Source organism: Carcharodon carcharias, chromosome 14 (genome assembly GCF_017639515.1).
Source record: "Carcharodon carcharias isolate sCarCar2 chromosome 14, sCarCar2.pri, whole genome shotgun sequence".
Lineage (NCBI taxonomy): Eukaryota > Metazoa > Chordata > Chondrichthyes > Lamniformes > Lamnidae > Carcharodon > Carcharodon carcharias.
Window position 1 is genome coordinate 50,612,379 of NC_054480.1, and position 13,863 is coordinate 50,626,241.

A 13,863-nucleotide genomic window follows, 5' to 3' on the forward strand; every position below is an offset into this window, starting at 1 on the left:
CCACACCCCCAGGATTTCTGTATGACCTTCTCCCACTCCCAGCATTTACTAACTCCTTTCAACCCAAGTGGCTGAGTGGCCTCTCTCTTTTATTTGATTTGCGTCTATCTTTGCAAACTACCTACTCCCTACCCCCAACTTATTCTGCTATCAGTGACAGATTCCATAGCTGTTTGGGAGCTTCAGTCTGGAACTCTGCAAAATAAACTACTTTGCGCAAGCAAAAGATATGCATTGATGTCATATTGTAACCTCAGACCACATAACTGCACATTTGTGTGCAGTTAAATGCTTTTTAAAAGAGTTCTAAAAGAATGTGTTACCACATGGAATTACCTACTGCACATCTAAATACCTGTTTAAGCCAAGAATGCAATACCCTGTACAATGAATGACTCAACATCTCTTTAGGGCACCTAGGAATGGGCAGTTTTCCCAAGTGCAATTTTGAAAAAAATTTTGTAGTTATTGGTCATTTATCTTTGATAAAACTAACAAATGTGCTGCATATGACTGTGCAATATCATTACTTCCTCTCCCATACGTGCAATATTATTACCTCCTCTCCCATACACCCTGCAAGTGAGATCTAATAAAGCACACATTTCTAACGCAGTTAAGAGCCCTCCCTTAATTTCTCCATCCCTCTGAAACCTAGAAGCTTCTGAATGATTTTGAATTTAGTGCATTGGAATGCAGAGCTAATATAGGATAACAAAGGCCATAATAAGGTGGCCGGACTTGGTGGGGATTAGGATGCATATGACTTGAATTATTGATATTGTAGCTTGGGTGGAGTGTAACATGTGAAGTCAATAAGAGTATAGGATAACTTGAACCAAGAGATAACTGTTGTTGATGAGTGTTGGCGAAGTGCGGTAAAGATAGAAGCAAGTAATGTTGTAAAGGTGAAATATTTGGCCTTGTGGTAAAAGCTGGCATATGGGATTTGAAGTTCAGCTCAGCATCAAAGGGGAGAGTATGAGTGTGTGAGTATGAGTGTTTTGTCAGGTTTTCACCAGGTAGCTAGTTATTTGCAGTTAATGGGTGTTTGGAAACAAAGATCTGTTTTTACTCAAATATAGAGAGCTTTATGATATTTGATTTAAATCAGTTCAAATCTAGTGCATGTTCAAAATTTGGTCAGTACTTTCAATTTGTTTGCTTGAATCGTCCTCTTTCATTGTTTAATGCATCATAAAATAGCTGTTGAAATCTTTTATACTTGCACAAATTTGTGAACTCTTATCAAATAGGAATGCTTTGGTGCAAAGCTTATTAAATGCCTCATTCACAATAACTTGCTGATTTTTTGGCTTTTTAGAACCAAATTTTTTTAAAATGGGTTGTGAACAATGTTCACTCTTCTGTTTTTGTTCCAGTTCAAATCACCTGAGTTATGTACTCATTTTGATTTTGTTTCACTTTGTTGACTATCTTGGTTTTTCACTATTCTCTTTATAAACTACTTCCTCCTCTTTTCCTTGCTGAAATCTCTTTGTGGAGGATCTTGAGTGCTGTATCTGCTTAGTACAGAATTGATCTGAAATCTAAAATGGGAAGAACTCAACTGCCAGCATTTGAAGAAATTTAAAAATAAGTTCTTCACTTCGTGTTGCTATGTTTGCTAGTTAGCACTGTTGAACGGAAGTAGCAGCTTGTCTGACGTTCTTTCCTTTGGCATGCTGGCACATATTGGAGAATGTTTTAGCCAGTCCATCAATCCTGTCTGTGAGAAGTAAGAAGAAAATGTGAAATGGTGATTGGATGAAGTGATGTGTGCAGTAACTACGATAATGTTTTAAATTTTTTAATTGGTATTTGAAGTGGCAGTTATGTGCAGAAAACTGTAGATCAGTGTGCTGCCTTAATTTCTATATTTGTGCATTTAGAGCAGTGAAGTATAAGTAATTTTTTCATCCACTAAAATGAGCAGATGGAAAGTCCAGCTTGTCACCTATGATATTGCAAAATTGCATGAGAATGTTTCTTGCAATAAAATTCTTCAATTTTTTCAAACAACCAATTTCTAGTCCAGAGTATGTATTAATCTGTACCACAGTGGAACCCTGAGGGTAGCCTGGTGTGTTTTGAACTAGAAGTATGAAGAACTGTATCTCAAACCTTGTACTACAGGCACTTTGCACATTATTCCTAGATGTGGGTCAAAAATTTACTTGAATGGTTTGATTACTTTGCCATTATTGTTTCTAGCATAAGATACCAGATAACTGCCCTAGACCCAACCATCTTCAGCTGCTTCATCAATGACCTTCCTTCTGTCATAAGGTCAGAAGTGGGGATGTTCGCTGCTGATTGTGCAATGTTCACCATTTGCGACGACTCAGGTACTGTCCAAATGCAGCAAAACCAGAACAATATCCAAACTTGGGCTGACAAATGGCAAGCAACATTTGCACCACACAAGTACCACACAATGACTATCTCCAATAAAAGTGAATCTAACCATCGCCCCTTGACATTCAATGGCACTACCATTGCTGAATCTGCCACTGTCGCATCCTGGGGGTTACCATTGACTGGAAACTGAACTGGACTAGCCATATAAATACTGTGGCTGCGAGAGCAGGTCAGTGGCTAGGAATCCTGTGGCAAGTAACTCACCACCTGGCTCCCCAAAGCCTGTCCACCATCTAGAAGGCATAAGTGAGGAGTGTGATGGAATACCCTCCACTTGCCTGAATTAGTGCAGCTCCAACAACAGAAGTTTGACATCATTCAGGACAAAGCAACCTGTTTGATTGGCACCCCATCTACAAACATTTACTCCCTCCACCAATGCACAGTGGCAGCAGTGTGTACTGTTATGAGCACAGGTGGTGTTAATTACTGTGCAAACCAAATCCTAGAGAGAAATTTGGCTTGTGGGCCTTGACCATTTTTGTATTTTGAAACTGAGAAGATGACATACTAATCTCAGTAGTAAGAGGTCCAGTAACACTTTTGGGATTTTTAAAATTAAAATGAAGTTTTATTAACAAAAATAAAAGTTAAGCTCACGTGGTTACAGTTACACAATTAAGATTAGTCTTACAAAACATTCCCCCAAAACACTCTACTTGGTCAAACCCACAAGTAAACACCTTCCAGACAACACTCCCTTGTAGATGTCTACTATGAACTCCAGTTATATTACACAAGGCAAACTGCTGTAGCTTTTAATAAAGTGTGCCACATGACCTTTACCCTCTTCCACTCTGCAGTGGAATCCACTTTGGAATAAAACTGCTTGTTGCAGCTCAAGACTTTTCTGGCTTGACTGGATTTGTGATTAAAATTGCATCCCCTCCCAGTCCCCAGCTCCAGCCATCTCCAGCTCAACAGCTATATCCAGCTATCCATAGTAACTCTCGTATACCTTTCTTCCCCTTCTCCATTCTATTGCTCACACACCTCTTTGAAACTTACCTTTCCAAGTGCAAGATCTTTCATGTGTCCATCTTGTCTTTGCTTTTGGGTCAATAAAATGATATCCCCACTACTGTTTTCCTACAAACTCCTGCAAGATGCAAACATGTTTCTTTCACCTTTGACTCCCCTTTGATATTCAAGCAAACTCACAACTTATCTAAAAATGCAAATGTTAGGTCTAACCTATTTACTTAACACTTCTATCCTTTTCATGTTTCCAACCCCCACCTCCATACACACACTCCCCCTCTCTCTCTCTCTCTCTCTCTCTTTCTTCTCCCCACTCCCGGCCTTCTTTACAGAATAACACTTTTTTAAAACATCCGTTCTCGCAGTACCATCTACAAGATGCACTGCACAAACTCACCAAGGCTCCTTAGACAGCACCTCCAGGCCCACAAGTACCATCCAGAAGGACAAGGGCAGCAGACACCACCACCTGGAAGTTCCCCTCCTAGCCAGTCACCATCCTGACTTGGAAATATATTGCTGTTTCTTCACTGTCTCCGGGTCCAAATCCTGGAACTCCCTCATAAAGAAACCACATGGACTGCAGTGGTTCAAGAAGGCAGCTCACCACCACCTTCTCAAGGACAATTGGGAATGGGTAATAAATGCTGGCATCAGATGACATTTAAGAGTCAACCACATTGCTGTGGGTCTGGAGTCACATGTAGGCCAGACAGGTAAGGAAGGCAGACTTCCTTCCCTAAAGGACACTCGTGAATCAGATGAGTTTTTACAACATTCAACAATGATCATCATTAGAATTTTAATTCCAGATTTTTATTGAATTCAAATTCCACCATTGCCATGGCGGGATTCGAACCCGAGTCCCCAGAGCATTAACCTGAGTCTCTGGATTACTAGTCCAGCTACAATATCACTATGCCATCGCCTCCCCCATGAGTTTAAAAAAATTACAGCCTTGTAGTTAATATCAATGAGGGTTCTGATATCATTTGCAATATTGAATGTCATGCTCAGCAACCCCTACAATTTGAATCATATTCTTAACATTATTTTGCTAGCTATTTCCACTGTCATAGATTAATGGTTTTTTGCAGCAAGCATAAATGTATATTTAAAGAGCTAGCAATTATGTATGTGCCTTTCATATCCCAAAGCAATTAACCAACAGAAACTTGCAAATCCGCAATCTCTACTACCTTCCCAAAAAAAGAGCAGCAGGCACATGCAATACCACCACCTGCAAGTTCCCCTTGAAGTCACACACTATCCTGACTTGGAAATATATCACCATTCCTTCACTGTCACTGGGTCAAAATCCTGGAGCTCCTTCTGTGACAGCATTTTAGGTGTAACTGGACCACATGGACTGCAGTGATTCAAGCAAATGGTTCACCACCACCTTATAGGCAATAAATGTTGGCCTTGCCAGTGATGCCCACATCCCATGAACAAAGTTTAAAATACATTGAATGAAGACAAAGGAAATGATCAGTTTGTTCAAAACGATCCCTCAAACAGCCATTTTGTAATTGCCAGATAATTTGTTTTAATGATGATGGTTGAAAGATAAATACTGGCCAGAAGAACTTTCATGTTCTTCAAAGACCATCCTGGGATCTTTTCTACCCCCAGAGAGCAGGTTGAGCCTTGCTTAAGCATCCAATCCAACAGATAGCATCTCTGACACTGGTACACTCCACTGCACTGGAGTAGCAACCTCTCTTTGCCTTTCTGGAGTAAAGTTTGAATCCACAACCTTTTGACTTTGATCTGGTTAGTTCTATCCCAAGTGATGATTGTGATTACTTTGTCACTGAGCCCATGCATCAGCCATTTTTACATAAATCTGGATGTTGAATTCTTCAATGAATCACCAACTAGAAAACATTTTATCTTAAGTATAAAAAGGATCTGCTAAAGATTCTTTTATTTTTCTCTTCATTTGCACATAACTTATTGAGACTTTTAAGTTGCTGCATCCTCCTCCTTCCTCACAAACTACTCCCTTTTTGGCCAGATTTCATAGCTGTGCTGGTTCCTCATTCTCTGCCCTGCACTTCTCAAATCAAATTTTTGCATCAAAAGAACTGGTGTGCCCTGAGTGGTTGAGATGAGGGGAGGATGAAGTGGAAGGAAGAACCATGTCATTGAAGATAAGTTCCATTGATCATGCTGCAGCAACTTCCTGAACAGAAATATAGGTTTAATTGGTGTTACCAAAATGGACATAGATTCCAAATTTTGTCAGGAAAATGCTTTTGTTTCATGCCCCCAAATTTATAACATAAAGCTTATGCATTAGTTGAATAGCACTATGATGTATTCGGTTCTTACAAACTTGTATCTTTTTGGCCAGACTAATTGTTGACACAAAGCACAGGTTCGTAAAAACTGAACTCTGCAGCAGGAAATGTTACCACACCGGCACATTTGATGGGGATAGATATTTAACTTTGTTCTGCACAATAGTATGAGGCAATATGATTAAAATAATCAAAGTATTAAGGATGTTGAATCCATTTGTTTGATATATTTATCGCAAGTGATGCATTGCAGAGACCTTGCTGACACTTCAGAATAGAGGGTGACCAAATTTCAGTGCTATAAACATGTAGCTGCTTGAGAACCAATTACTCCTTTGCAAAAATTGTACCTGATCAGATATTGTAAAGTAGAATCTAAGATGTGCAAAATTTGCAAATTGCCACTGCTTTCATAGCTTTTTTTTAACCTAACAAAAAGCTGAGATACCTTGAGGTATAAAAAGTTTGTATATATACATTCAATGGATGATACTAAAATGTGAGAAGTTAACGGTTTACATTAAGCAATGCAAATAAGGGAACTAAAAACCCATAGGGCTGCAGTTAAATATCTGTTCTTCAATCGATCAGCTATTGGGGTTCTTAGTTTTTTATAATGCAAGATGTCTAGGACTTTATTAGCTTTGTACTATTGTAAGTTGATGTGTTAACTATAGCAGTGATGTTTGGCAGCTCTTGTTAACCACATTTCTGGCAAGAGCTGTCATCTGTTTTCACAGAAAGTACCGTACAAGTGATTAAAACAAACAAAGGCTATCCTGGCAGCAGTCTACAGGATGTGACACGGAAATGCCTTGGAACTCATTATGTTTTTCTGTTCTACTGGTTAAGTGTGAGCATGTAGGCTTTAACACAACTTTCAGCCCAGAGTATCAAACTTGATCGGTGCTACGGACACAGTCAAAGGACTGTTAAATTCCTTTTTACAGTTGCCAAGTTAAGTTCATTAACTGTGTAAAGCAAACCCTTCTCTCTCAACCTGGAAAAAAATCTTATCTAAAGGTCACAAAGGCTTTTTACAATGAAGATCTTTCTCTCCCCTGGATTCCCCCATGTCATGCATAACCTTATGTGAGGGCAAAAGCCCCTTGTCAGTTCTGCTCAAACTGTTGTAAGGGAATTTGTGATAATGGCAATGGATAATCTTCCTCCATTTTATTTTTTTACTGACTTCAGAGGAAGTGCTTGCCCCTGCTTAGACTTTTCCAACACAGGACAACTGACAAGACTGTAACACAAAATCTGCCATTCTCTTGCACACTACATTGAGTTCCAACATACTGCAGGATCTTGTAGCCATTTAAGTAATTATGCTTTAAGGGTGCAATCATGGCAGCACATATAATGTTATGATCCTGGACCAGACCCCCAAATGTTTCATACAATCTGGTTAGGGACCAGTAACATTCTGCTTAAAGTAGACAATGTTTGAGATTCAAAACAGTTGATAAGAGAACAAAGACACAAGATTCCGTGGGTTTTGAACAAGCAAAATAAGCTATAAAAGGTCAGAAAGATATTGCAATTTGCAGTATCTATCTTATATTAACCCTGAATGTTAGAGTATAAGTTATATTTGAATAAACAGGCAAACTTTTGCCACTGTATGACAGCAAATGCAACCAAGACAGATCCCATGGATTTCTCAGCAACCCAAACCAGACATCAGTAAACAGAGTCAACCAATCTCATTGAAACTCTGTCTCCCTCACAAGGTACTCTCAACTTTTCACTTTTGAGATCAAGCCTCTGAATTCTCTCAAATCCACCCCAACTTGGACTGCCCCCACAACTGCACACCTCCCAGCGTTACGATCTCATCTCCCACAATTCCATTCCCCTGGATTTCTGAGTCAGAATTCCAGCCTTTACTTGCGCAATTTCAGCTCTTCAATGGCCAACTAGCTTCACCTGCACTAGCATTGCCCCTGGATTTCACCAAGCTCCAATATCTCTAGCTAGACCAAGCTATAACAGGCTCTCATGGCTTCTTCAGAGCTGTAACCCTTTCCAGCGCACAGCCAGTGACTTTCTGCCACATTCACAGCTCGCCAAGATTTCTCCTGAGCCCTAACTTCACAGAGCTATCTAACAGCTCCTGAGACTTTTTTCCTGAGTCTCAACTACACAGCCAGTTAATAGCAACACGTTTGCTTCCTGGAGCCTGCCAGTAGCAGTACCTTTTCGGTATGACCGCTGTAAAACACTTACTCCCCCAGAAAACAGCAGATAACATAACCCTTGAACTTCCTTAAGCCCTAGCCACCTCTATGACTGCAGTCTTCCAGGGCTCACAATGCTTTTAAATTTAATTGTAGCCTTCCTGGCCCTGGCTGTTAACCCATTAAGTCAACATGGCCCCAATCTTTCAGTGCACTAGTCTTCAAGCTGCTTTAGTTGCTCTTATCCCATTTTCCATGTTGATTTTAATCTTCCTGGAACTAAAAATTACCACTAAAATATTACTCTGAATCATGAACTAGGTATTTATAACAGTTTTAAGGTCAATATGGGAGTATTACTTGTGGTTCAGCCAGCTTTAGAACATTAACTTCCAGTGCACTGGTTCTTTTAAGTGGGTATTGAATGAACTTTTTGAATCCCAGTTTTTACCAAAGTGTTTTTAAACTCAACTCTCTAGAGGTTTGGAAACAAAATATCTTTTGTATCTTTGACGTGAAGTACACTAGTGAATTCAGCAGTGTGAAACAAAAGCAGCAATTTTAGATTGTCCAACTGAGCAGTATAAATAAATGCAAGTGCTGGGAAACACTGAAGAGAGTTTTCTGCCCATCGGGGTGGTTGAGCGGGTGTGGGTGGGCGCGCCGTCATTTTACTTGGGCGGGCCAATTAAGGCTTGCCCAGCGTGACGCAAACCCATAAGTGCTGAGCGCTCCCTGGGCGGGCGGGCAGGCAGTGGGGGAGGGAGAGTCGGGGCCTACGCTGTTTTGCACATGAGCACGAAAGGGCGCAGAAATTTCCCTGAGGCACGGAGCTGCCTCGGAGTTTAATTTCATTTCCAAAAATTAAAATAGAGGGAAAAAAAATTCAGACGTGTCCTCTCATGTGACATTGTCACGTGAGCTGGGACATGTCAATGAATTTTAATAAAGAAATTTATTTGAATTATAAATCCTTCATGAAACCTCATCCCGCCTCTGGGTGAGGTTTCATGATAAATGCAAAGGACGCCTGGGCTCTTCGCCTGCCCGCCAACCTTAAGGTTGGACGGGCAGCTCCGTTAATTATCTTAATTAGTGTTTAAATGGCCTTAATAGGCCTTTGACAGTTCAGCAGGCGCGCAGCTGACTCCCGAGTGTGCCTGCCGAACTGAAGATCTGAATGATGCGTGGTGATGTCGGTACACATGCTTTATGTCACCGCGCATCATTTTACACATCAGCAAGCAGGGCCCACCCTTGCACGCTGACCCCAAGGTTCTGGCCAGGAAATGTTTAAAAAGTGCAACAAGTAACCTGTATTTGTTAAGAGAAAATGCAAGTTAACATTTCAGTGCAAGTGCATATTGAGAATACCACTGATGGCTGCTCAGGCCATCAATTTTCTGATGCACAAATCTATCCAAATTGTTTTGTAAAACTCTAATGAGCAAGCTAGTCAAAGCATACTTTTTATATAAATTTAATGTTCCATGTTCCTGCTATTAAGTAACTATTCTGTTGTACCTTAATTCTGTGCCTCAAATTCTTAGTAAACTTTCATTGGTAAGATATTTTGTCACAAATTGAAAATAATATGGTACTGCCTTTTATTGGTATTGCAAGTAAACTGTGAATGATAAACCATATTACAATACAACATATAGAATGAGACCTCATTCTATGCTCCATTCTGTTAGAAACATAATAGAAAATAGGAGCAGCAGTAGGCCATTCGGCCCTTCGAGCCAACTCTGCCATTCATTATGATCATAGCTGATCATCCAACTCAATAGCCTGCTCCTGCTTTCTCCCCATATCCTTTGATCCCTTTCGCCCCAAGAGCTATATCCAACTCCTTGAAAACGTACAATGTTTTGGCCTCAACTACTTTCTGTGGTAGCGAATTGCACAGGCTCACCACTCTCTGGGTGAAGAAATTTCTCCTCATCTCAGTCCTAAATTCCCCTCCCTCAATTTATAGCCATTCAGATAATAATCTGTCTTCCTGTTTTTGCTACCAAAGTGGATAACCTCACATTTATCCACATTATCCTGCACCTGCCATGCATTTGCCTACTCACTCAGCTTGTCCAAATCATACTGAAGCATCTCTTCACAACTCACCCTCCCACCCAGCTTTGTGTCATCTGCAAATTTGGAGATATTACATTTAGTTCCCTCACCTAAATCATTAATATATATTGTGAATAGCTGGGGTCCTGATGCCTGAGGTAACCCACTAGTCACTGCCTGCCATTCGGAAAAAGACTCATTTATTCCTACTCTCTGATTCCTGCCTGCCAATCAGTTTTCTGTCCATCTCAATACATTACCCCCAATCCCATGTGCTTTAATTTTACATGCCAATCTCTTGTGTGGGACTTTGTCAAAAGCCTTCTGAAAGTCCAAATAAACCACATCCACTGGCTCCCCATCATCAACTCTATTAGTTACATTCTCGAAAAATTCCAGCTGACTCTGTCCAACTCTGCCACTGTTCTCCAAGTGCTCAGCTATTAAATCTTTTATAATGGACTCTAGAATTTTCCCCACTACTGACGGTCAGGCTGACAGGTCTCTAATTCCCTGTTTTCTCTCTACCTTCCTTTTTAAATAATGGAGTTACATTAGCTACCCTCCAAACTGTAGGAACTGTTCACCAATGCATCTACTATTTCTCGGGCCACTTCCTGAAGTACTCTGGGATGTAGTTTATCAGGCCCTGGGGATCTATTGGCCTTAAGTCCCATCAATTTCCCCAACATCACTCCCCTTCTAATACTGATTTCTTTCAGTTCCTCCCTCCCTGTGCTCCCCAACATTTCTGGTATGTTATGTGACCTCCTTTACGAAGACAGAGAACCAAAGTATGTATTTAGTTGGTCAGCCATTTCTTTGTTCCCCATTATAAATTCCCCTGTTTCTGACTGTAAGGGACTTACATTTGTCTTCACCAATCTTTTTCTCTTCACATACCTATAGAAACTTTTTTACAGTCAGTTTTTATGTTCCCCACAAGCTTACTCTCATACTCTATTTCCCCCTTTTTAATCAATCCCTTGGTCCCCCTTTGCTAAGTTCTGAAGTTCTCCCAGTCCTCAGGTCTGTTGTTTTTTATGGCAAATTTGTATGCCTCTTCCTTGGATCTAATACCATCTCTAATTTCCCTTGTAAGCCATGTTTTGGCCACGCTTCCTGTTTTACTTTTGCACCAGATAGGAATAAACAATTGTTGTAGTTCACCCATGCACTCTTTGAAAGTTTGCCATTGCCTACCCACCGTCATCCCTTTTAAGTAACGTTTCCCAATCCATCATAACCAACTCGCACCTCATACCATCATAGTTTACTTTATTAAGATTCAGGACCCTAGTCTCAGAATCAACTACACCACTCTCCATCTTAATGAAGAATTCTGTCATATTATGGTCGCACAACTAGATTGCCAATTATTCCTTTCTCATTACACAATACTCAGTCGAGGATGGCCTGTTCTCTAGTTGGTTCCTCAACATATTGGTCCAGAAAACCATCCCGTATACACTCCAGGAATTCCTCCTCTACGGCAGTGTTACTAATTTGATTTGCCCAATCTATATGTAGGTTAAAGTCGCCCATAATTACAGATGTTCCTTTATTGCATGCATCTCTAATTTCCTGTTTAATGCCATTCCCAACATCACCACTACAGTTTGGGGGTCTATATACAACCCCCAGTAACATTTTTTGCCCCTTAGTATTTCTCAGCTCTACCCATACAGATTCCACAACGTCGGAGCTAATATCTTTCCTCACTATTGTGCTAATTTACTCATAACAAGCAATGCAACTCCACTGCCTTTTTTATTGCCTGTCCTGTTGATACCCAATTAGTCCCACTCCCTTCTCTTTCCCTATAGTGTAATTTTTCTCCCTTCAAATATTTATCTAAATCTATGAATGTCACTGAATCAGCTTCCAGCATATTTTCAGGAACCCTAGATCACAACAAAATACTTTGATTTAAAAAAAATTCTTGTTGCATCCTGGATAGTTGTCAACACTCTAAATCAGTCTTCTGATTATCAACCTTTCTTCTATTGGAAACAGTTTCTCCTTTATTTACTTTATCAAAACCCTTCAGGTTTTTGGATGACAGTCTATTCCAGAATCTCGTGCTTGCACTTTACCAGCTAATGAAGTCACTGTTGTGATGTAGAAAATGTGGCTCCCAGTGCACAGCAAGGTCCAACAAATGGCAATGAAATAAACAACTATCTTTTTTGAATGTTGTTCATGGGCTAAATGTTAGCCAGGACTGGAAGAACTCCTGTGCTCTTTGAGTGCCATGGGATTATTTATGCCCTCCTGAGGTGGTAAATGTGCTTCTGCAAGGAAAGATGGCACCTGTAGCATTGCAGAACACTCAGTACTGAAGTGTCAAGTTAAATGATGTGCTTAAGTTTCTAGACTGGAGCTTGAGTCCAAAACTTTTAATTAAAGCATCACCAAGCCTTTGGGTAAAAATCAGCTGTTTTTAACAAGTACTACTCATCCTCTGTAATTAAATAAAATGTATCAAAAACCATTCCATGATGCAATTGCAATCATTCCAGCACAGGCAAAACTAACTATTAATTCTAAAACCAAAATTACTGTAACTGTGGAGAGCTGGGTAGTGGAATTTGCTGTGTTGTTCTTTACTATCAATTTTCCACTTTCAATAGTGTAGCCTAATATTCTTAGAAAGCTGAACTATAGTACAGCACAGAAGGCAGTTATTCAGCCCATTAAATTTGTACTAGCTCCTTCAAATTTCACTTCAATTAGTTTCACTCTTCCCCTTCATTTTTTTCTCTTTCATGTATTTATCTAATTCCCTTCTTGAAGGCTATTATTGAACCCATTATCAACCATTCCATCAGACAGTGCACTCATATTGCATAAAAAATTATTCCCCCCAACCCACAATTCTTTTGTAAATCAATGCCCACTCGTTATTGACCCCTCGGCCATTGGAAAAAAGTTTCTCTTTTCTCTTTATTTGGTGCTTCTAATTAAACATTGGAAAACTCCACTGCATAAAACCTTCCAATCCAAAAAAGCAGCCATTCATCACAACTCCTGTTTTCTGTCCCATGGCCAATTTGTATCTTTTATCTCTTGGGCTTCAACATTGCTTATAAACCTAATATGCAGTACTTGATTAAACATCTTTTGGAAGTCTGTGATATGTCACTGCCCCCTCTGCCTCATCAAAATCTCAATCAAGGTGGTTGAATGTGATTTACCTTTTCAGATCCATACTGGTTCACCTTAGATGTTTGTCAAAATGGCTGATAAACTTCTCCCAAAATTATCACTTCTAAAAACTTCCAACCACAAATGTTAAGCCAGTCAGTTTGTAATTGCTAGGTTTGTTCTCCCCATTGTTTTTGATGCAACATTTGGAATTCTCCAGCCCTTTGGTACCCCTGAAAAGAATTGGAAAATTGAGGCCAGTGCCTGTGAAATTTCTACCCCTGCTTCCCTCCACAACCTAGAATGTGTCCCATCTGGACTAGATGACTTGGCCTCTTTGAGAAGTGCCTTAGAACATCTTACTCAGTTATGGATGCTATAACTGCAGGTTGTTGGTGTGACAATGGTTATATTGTTGTGCATAAATTATATTTGATGGTGCTAATTTCATGCATTATGCTCTCATTCTGTTGAAATTTTGACCCAGCAATTGTGAAGAATGGTGTGTGACTTTTCCATAATGTTGCTTCATATTTGTCCCATTGGCTACTATTCATGCAAGGTTTAATCATCAGTGGCATGATATCCAACTTCAGTCAAACCCAGTAACCAGCACTCATATTTTCTTTTGAGATCATTGTACACTGAAGATCGGGGTGCTGGCATTTTTCTTTCTTTCCCTTGTCCAGAGTGCTGTGGCCAACAAGGAACAATCAATGAACATTGCAACAAGTAATCTTTTGAAATTCTAG

General features: G+C 40.0%; 1 protein-coding gene across 7 annotated transcripts in view; it reads left to right on the plus strand.

Annotated features, from left to right (window-relative positions):
• Positions 1–13,863, plus strand: part of LOC121287145 (tyrosine-protein phosphatase non-receptor type 1-like) — a 129,870-nt gene that overhangs the window by 72,325 nt on the left and 43,682 nt on the right. The window lies entirely within an intron of this gene.